The sequence below is a fragment of the Acomys russatus genome, chromosome 31 (assembly GCF_903995435.1).
Source record: "Acomys russatus chromosome 31, mAcoRus1.1, whole genome shotgun sequence".
Classification (NCBI taxonomy): domain Eukaryota; kingdom Metazoa; phylum Chordata; class Mammalia; order Rodentia; family Muridae; genus Acomys; species Acomys russatus.
In genome coordinates this window covers 27,207,499-27,216,043 of record NC_067167.1, presented here as the reverse complement: position 1 = coordinate 27,216,043, position 8,545 = coordinate 27,207,499, and positions in this window count along the sequence as shown.

Genomic DNA, 8,545 nt, shown 5'->3' with positions numbered 1-8,545 from the left:
AGTTTCTGTTTCTAACTCAAAAGTAAAATGGCATGTGGCCTTGATTCAGTAACTAAGCAGGATTTTTCCATCACATATTTCCACTCTTAAGATCGAAATCATATTTAAAAATTCAGTTTTCATGAGCCGTACGTGGAATTAACTGGGCATGAGTGCAGTTAATTGAGCTATTTTTAGAAAGGCCTCCAAGTGTCATTGATCGTTTCAGTGTCTAATCCTGAGAGCCGTGTGTCCTAGTTTCACAGCAGCGAATATTTGTCATCTGCAGTAATGTCCCAAGACAGAACTTCAACTCAAAGACTTTCATAGCTGTTAAAATGGTCCGTAACTTCATAATCAGGACTCCAAATACAGAAGCCATAAGTAGTAAAATTAGACACGTGGAAGGTAATAATCGTTGAAGCATTTCTATCACACTCCATACAAATCCTCAGTGATGCTTCAGAATTTCAGTAATTGTTGGGGCAGTAAAACATTGCAAGCAGAGAAATAATTTCAATCAAGAACAATGATCAATGCTCACCTTTTATATATACTGGATTAATGATTTATAGAGCAGTCTATATTCTATGCAACTGAAAGTTCTGTGTAAACAGAGGGATTTTTTGCACATGGCTCATGTGGATACTCCACTTACTAGGCGTAAAACCATTCTTATGAAAGTAAAGAATTTAGTTAATTCTTTTTAGTTATGGGAATAATATACACCATGTAAGAATGTATCAATATCAATCATAATTATTTGTATCACATATTTTTAAGTGACTAATCATGTCTTGCTATAAAGTGTCAGTCTCTATGCTCCGATTCAAGACACTGATTTTCAAATTTGTTTTCATATTATGCTATTAATAAATCATTTAAAAATACAAATTTCCTTTGTAAACATAGTTTGGGCATAAAACATAATAAATCGACAGTAGTTTATCCCTTTTTACTTCAAACAACTTTTGTACAAGTTTATAACTTAATATGCCACATTAACATGGACACTAAATTGTAAACTGATCTGCACTAAAGATTTCAGACCACAGTTCTCAACATACAGGTATAAAATGTAAGGCAAGATAAACGTTAAAGTTTTAACAATGAAATCTTATTTTGGTCTAAAATTGATAGTATAAAAACTAACCTTGAACAGTCATAGGGGAGGGGATTAATGGGAAAATGGGAGGGAGGGAAGAATGGGAGGATACAAGGGATGGAATAAACATTGAGATGTAACAAGAATAAATTAATAAAAAAATTTAAAAAATTAACCTTGAAAACCGAACAGTAATTAACTTACAAAGAATTTCTGAGGTCTTTTTCTAAGAATAGAAAGAGGGAATTTATGGCATCAAAGATATACTTTTATAGATGTGAGGACATCCTACTGAGACTCTAGGTAAGAGAAATATAGGAGATGGGGAAATAGAAGGACCCAGAGGGTCCTAGAACATCTTGACGGGTGGATTGGGGTCCAGGGGGCTCTGCTCAACTATTGCACTAATCAAGGACAATACAATAGTAAACATTGAACCCCTACTCTGATCTACCCAATGGACAGGACATCCTCCACATTTCTATAGTTCTGAGCCACCTGGTGTATTAGAAACTAATACAATCTGTCTTCTAAAAGACCTTGGGCTGAAGGTCATGCTTGGCTTTATTATTTTTTCTTCAGATCTGGCTCCTGACTTACAAGTGAGTACAGTCACTTGGGCTCTGATTGTTAGAGTGCTCATTTAGGGGACTGTGTGGTTACTAATGTTAATAGAAACATTTAAAACAGGTCAAATGCTGTATTCATGAAAACTTGGACCATATCATTTCTAGTGTCTCAGTTACTCTTTTCTTTATGACTACCGTGACACTGTGTGGGAGGTGTGTGTGTGTGTGTGTGTGTGTGTGTGTGTGTGTGTGTGTGTGTGTATTTACTGGAAGGATCTAACAGTTTCTCTTTAACCGTGCCCATAAAATGCATTCTTTTATCAGAAGTATGGTATTTCATGGTATTATACCAGTGAGAGGACTAAATGGACAGCCATCTATGCAGTCACATATCTTATCAATTATAAAATTATAACAATAAAAAGTACTAGGCAGTTATATTATGAGCAGTCACGCACCAGATTGGCTGTTTGCAGCTTTCTGAAGGACATAAAATAAGTTTACAGAGGTTGGCAGAGTTCAAAGAACCTTTGTCCAAGGCAAAATAGGAGTCAGAATACACTACTAGCGAGAACAACAATGGTTCCCTTGAATGAGAGCACTTAAGTGCCCCAAATACTATTGGGCTTCCTTAAAAGGGAGCTGAACAGGGGTTGTCTTAGGGTTTCTACCACTGTGATGAAATACCATGACCAAAGAAACTTGCAGAGGAAAGGTCTTCATCAGTGTATAATTTCACATCACTGTTCATCATTAGAGGATGTCAGGACAAGTACTAAAACAGAGCAGGAACCTGGAGGCAGGAGCAGATGCATAGGCCATGGAGGGGTGCTGCTTACTGGTTTGCTTCCCATGGCTTGCTTAGCCTGCTTTCTTACAGAATCCAGGACCACCAGCCCAGGGATGACACCATCCACAATGGGCTGGGCCATTTGCCATTGTTCACTAATTACGAAAATGCCCTTTAGCCTTGCCTACTGCCTGATCTTCATGGAGGCATTTTCTCAACTGAAGCTCCCTCTTCTGTTGACTCTAGCTTGTGTCAAGTTGACATAAAATTAGTGAGTACAGGCCTCAAGAGTAGGAAAGATTTCATTGCAAGTAGTGGCTCTCAATTTTGATGGACTTAAGGTATATACCACTGCAATATATCTGAGTTTAATCATCCACATGTTCAGTTGTGCATAGGCTTAAGATGGTAACAGAGATTATCCCTAAAAGTTTACATAGAGGACTCAGTCCACATTAGGGTTGTGTAACCACCACCCGTTCAGGCCAAATTAGCTCACAATTCTTGGTTTTCAATGTGTTCCCTAATATCTTTAGTGGATTGAATGATAATGCCCCACATAGGGGTATTCCAAGTCCCCAGTTTCAGTTGTTAAGCAAGGATGAAGCACTATGGCCTTTTTGGAATAGGTGTGGCCTTCCTAGAGGAGGAGGTGTGTCACTGGGGTGGGCTCTGAGGTTTCAAAAGCCCAGGCCACAGACCCAATGCTTCTCTCGTTCTCTCCCCCTGCTTCCTATGCATCAGTACGTAGAGCTCTTAGCTCCTCCCCCAGCACCATGTTGGTCTACATGCTGCCACACTCCTTGCCATGATGATAAAAGACTACCCCTCAGACACTGCAAGCGAACACCCAACTCAATGATTTCTTTTGTAAGAGTTGCCTTGGCCATGGTAGGAGAACAGTGACTGAGACATGCTAAAATGGGAAAAAGAATTTTCTGAGGGCACACAACTTATCTCCACTGTTAAAAACAGGTATACAGTCTGATCAGATGGGGTCCTAGGTCTCCAAAATGTTGTTAGGCATATCATGTGGCAAGGAGTGTATGGGCATAGAGCATGCAAATAAGAATCTCAGGCTGCCAAGTATATTAGTATAAGAGGGTGTGTGCATACCCCAAAGGAAGGAGAGCCCCAGGTTGCTAAACTGTTCCTTGTGACTTATTTGTGCTAAGCCCACTTGAGATCCTGCCAAAGAAGTTAGAACCATGTCTCACGCTTCCACTTTTCCCAGGCTTACGTTAGTTTCCCACTACCACGAATACAAAGCTATTCTTCAGTTCTATATCTTGGAAAATCAAAATAATTTCATGAAAACCAGATCCCTGTTTGGCATATTTTATGTAGAGATGTTGAACTTCTTGATGTTAGTCAGGCTGCTTAAACTGGGTCTATTACTCTCCTGAAGGTTTGGTAGTTTTACATATTAATTAGGAAACAACTCGTTAATTTTGTAAATGACAATGCTATTCATTTAACATGTAACGACACAAGGGCGCTGACTTTGGATTTTTGTCTATATGAGTTCTTTTTAAATTTTCACTTTTTAAATTACCTTTTCAGGTAAAAGGCTTCCCTGTGGAGTTTACACTCATAGCTCCTAACCTTCATAGCCAGCCCTTGTCCCTCCATCTCCCTGGTCCCACTTTTCCATTTACTCTTTTACCTCAAGTATTCTATCTTCATAAACTTGAATGTTTAATAACTTCTAACTATTGATCTTTTCTACTGGCAATCAAAAAGTATGAAGGAGTCTTGAATCCTTTCAGTTTTCATCATATATCAAAATGACGAGCAGTTCTTACAGCATATCTATCTACTCTTTCATCTTTTATCTTTTGTGCCAATACAGGTTTGAGTCAGGGCTATTAATTCAGCCACCTGGTAGGATTGAACACCATAGAATGGAGCTGTCTGGACGACCTCGTTTTCGATGAATACAACAAAAGACGATGATATTGTCACCTTTGAGAGTAAAATTCATCAAATGCCTATCTTTAATAATCTGACTTCGGTGTGCCAAACTTTTGAATTATTGCTCAGTGTATTTTCATTATAAAGAGGAAATCCAGTTTTTGGAGTGAGATTTGAACAATGCTAAACAATGACAGTTAACAGATGATACAATTTGCTCTGTAGCACGGACAGGCCTTCAGTTTCCAAGCTTGCTGCCTGAGCTACCTGAGTAGCTAGGACTGCAAGCCCAGATCACCAAGCCCTACTGCCAACGCCATATTAACAGAAGCTTCAGTTTAACTGTAGCTATCTCTTGCAAACATGATACATAGATTTTCCGTACCCCCCTCCCCACTTTGGTTTTTCAAATACAGGGTTTCTCTACGTAGCCTTGGCTGTCCTAGACTTGCTTTGTAGACCAGGCTGGCCTTGAACTTATAGCAATCTGCCTGCCTCTGCTTTTCTGAGTCCTGAGATTACAGGTATGTGCCACTGTGCCTGTATGTATACCTTTGTGTGTGTGTGTGTGTGTGTGTGTGTGTGTGTGTGTGTGTGTGTGTGTGTGTGTGAAGGAATATACTATAAGAGTCAACAGAGAGCTTCTGCTGGGTTATTCCTCACAATGTACCTTCTTAACAAAAGAGACACTCAAGTTTGAAGTTTTTGAAGAGGAAAACAAAAGAGGAAAAGGCTTCTTCCACCTATATATCCATAAGAAGGCTTAGGAAGTACACTCTTAGGAAGTTCCTGGGCTTTAGCCCAGGACCTTGACATGCTCGGCAAGCATTCGCCCATTAACTCGTAACCTCAGCCTACAGAATGAATTATTAGACATTACATTGTTCAGAAAACAGGCCTTTTTCTTGTTCTGAGTCTATCCCACTCTTATCCCTTCTCAATAGAATTTGTTTTGATAATTTGTGAGAATGGTAACCAAGAGTAGGTGTATTCTGGTCCACTATGCTGACAGGGGCCTTCAGTACTTCTAACAGCTTGGGATGTGTAAGATCAAGAGCCTAGGAGTTGAGGCTGGCTGGGGCAAAAATAGCATGAGAACCCATTGCAAAAGAAGATGGCTCAGTCACTAAAGCAACTGCTGTGCTGTCCAAGCAGATCGAGGGGAGTTGGGATCCCCTACCATTAACCCTGGTACTGGAGGGGCAGAGTCAGGAAGACCCTAGGTTAGTGAGAAATACTATCTCAAAAAATAAGGTTGTGAATGACTGACAAACACATCCGTTAGCCTCCAAACACATGCCCACACATACGTACATGTACATATAAACATATATGCAAAAGGGTGGGTTAGGATAGGGAGACTATATGTACTTTAAACCAGCCTGTGTGCTTTCAAACTTAAAAGGTGCAATACTGCCCCAAGGCAGAACAAGTCAACCAATACCGAGACAATGACATTTGCTCTGCATGTGAGGAACCATTAGGAATACAGGGGAAACATCCCCACGGCCAGTAACTGTTTTTATATACTTCACTACATCCTAACTCCTTTTTGCTTTGTAATTTTCCATCTGCTCTATTTGTCTCTAGTTTTTGCAACCTTGAAGACTTTTCTTAAGCATTTTACCCATAACAAATTATTCTCTCTCTACGTGACCTAGGCTGATACAACTCATCCCTCTGACGTTAGATTTTTGTCTCAGTTCTACAACCAGCTTCCTTACTTCTTTGGTAAGTGCGGCGTAAGAATCAACAGCCATTGCTGACGCTGTGGCTACTATTCAAATCTTGGGATAGAGCTTTCAGGTAAACTGTGTGAGTTTTTTCTACCACATGCAAGTCTGAACCTTTGATTTGAACCCAACCTTGATTGCTTTCTGCCCTACAGCATCTCTGGATGCAAACAAAACAAAAACAAGCAAACGAACCAAACCCAAAAACCAAACCAAACCCAAAAGAGCCCTCAACATAGCCCTCTCCTCATCAATGTTGGAAAACGTACTTAATCTTGTTTTTTGCTCATATCTTAAAAGGATCAAATCTCCATGTTTTAGGAGGAAGAATCTAGAATGCAGATGTGAGTAAAGGAATTCAATGAAGTCATTTTCTGTGTACACTTCCTTAATCAGATTTTGGCTTTTTCGGTCTGTTCAAGTGCAATAGCATACTGCAAGCCTCTAAGCATTATTTTTCTATGCAGTTACGTTTAGCGTTTTTTCAGGATCTGTTATTGCATGTTTAAAAACAAGATGGAGGAGGACTCCAAGATGGCAGCAAGCAGCGTGGACTGTGTTTAGAAGCTCCCGTAAATGATTCAGGGAACTGCACGGAATTCTGAACCAGAAACACCAAGCTCCCCACCCCACTGGCTGTGAGAGACCCAAACTACGGGACTGACCTCCTGCCATCCAGAGCAGTGAAGCATCAGAGCTTCCGGCCCAGGGAAATCATGAGAAAACGGGTGAACCTATCCCCAGACTACCTCCACCCAACTCCAGAAGCTATCTCCCAAAAACAGATGGCAAGATAACTAAAGGACAGTGTAAAATCATATGGGGAAAAAAAAAAAAAAAAAAAAAAGACCAAAACAAATTAAATGGAGAGATACTCAAGGAAATTCCTCTAAAATCGGGAACAGGGCAAGGCTGCCCACTCTCTCCATATCTCAATATAATACTAGAAGTTCTAGCCAGAGCAATAAGACAACAAAAGGAGATCAAGGGGATCCAAATGGGAAAGGAGAAAGTCAAATTATCCCTATTTGCAGATGATATGATAGTGTACATAAATGACCCCCCAAAATTCTACCAGAGAACTCCTACAGCTGATAAACACCTTCAGCAAATAGGCTGGATACAAAATTAACTCAAACGACTATATACAAATGACAATCATGCAGAGGAAGAAATTAGGAAAACTACACCCTTCACGTTAGCCACAAGCAATATAAAATATTTAGGAGTTACTCTAACTAAGCAAGTGAAGGACTTGTTTGAAAAAAAATTTCAAAACTCTGAAGAAAGAGATTGAAGATGACATGAGAAGATGGAATGATCTTCCTTGCTAGTGGATTGGGAGAATTGACATAGTAAAAATGGCCATCTTACCAAAAGCAATTTACAGATTCAATGCAATCCCTATCAAAATACCTACACAATTTTTAAAACATATTGAAAGTTCAATTTTCAACTTCATATGGAAAAACAAAAAACCCAGAATAGCTAAAACAATCTTGTACAATAAAAGATCCTCCTGAGGAATCTCTATACCTGATCTCAAGCTGTACTATAAAGCAACAGTAATTAAAACAGCATGGTACTGAAACAGCAATAGGCTTACTGATCAGTGGAATCGAATCGAAGACCCAGATAGAGTCCTATTGGGACTCTAGGTGAGAGAAGCAAGGGAGGATGGGAAAACAGAAGGATCCAGAGGGTCCTAGAAACCTACAAGAAGAACATTATGATGGGCGGATCTGGGCCCAGGGGTCCTGCTCAAACTATGGCACCAGCCAAGGACAATACGTGCAGTAAACTTCAAACCCCTACCCAGATCTAGCCAATGGAGTGGACATTCTCCACAGTTGGAGTGGAGTGGGGTCTGACTTTCACACAAACTCTGGCACTCCATATTTGAGCACATCCCCTGGATGGGGAGGCCTGACGGCACTCAGAGGAAGGATAGCAGGCTATCAAGAAGAGACTTGATACCCTATGAGCATATACAGGGGGAGAAGGTCCCCCTCAGCCAGTCATAGGAGAGGGGAGTAAGGTGAAAATGGGAGGATACAAGGGATGGGATAACAATTGAGATGTAATATGAATTAATAAAATATATTTTTAAAAAAACAAGATGAAGGCTGTAGCATGCAAAGCTTCTCTAAACCCTTAACACAATTTTAGAATGTATTTGCTACTATTTCTAAAGCATCCAGCTTTACTGCACTATTGGGTAATCTTTTTGCTTACAATGTCAAGGCTTTCCTACTCTGTTGCAACTGAAGGCAGAACAGATCTCTCAGCTCACAAAGGTACTGGACAATATTACATATTGACAATACTCTTCAAAGTGTAGGGTCCCTCCCAAAGATCTGGAGAGCGTCATTATTACTGTGAAAAGCTGGGCTTCTACCAACATTAGAAGTGCTTCCTCTTAGCAGAATGCTTTGATGAAACTCAATTCATAAAT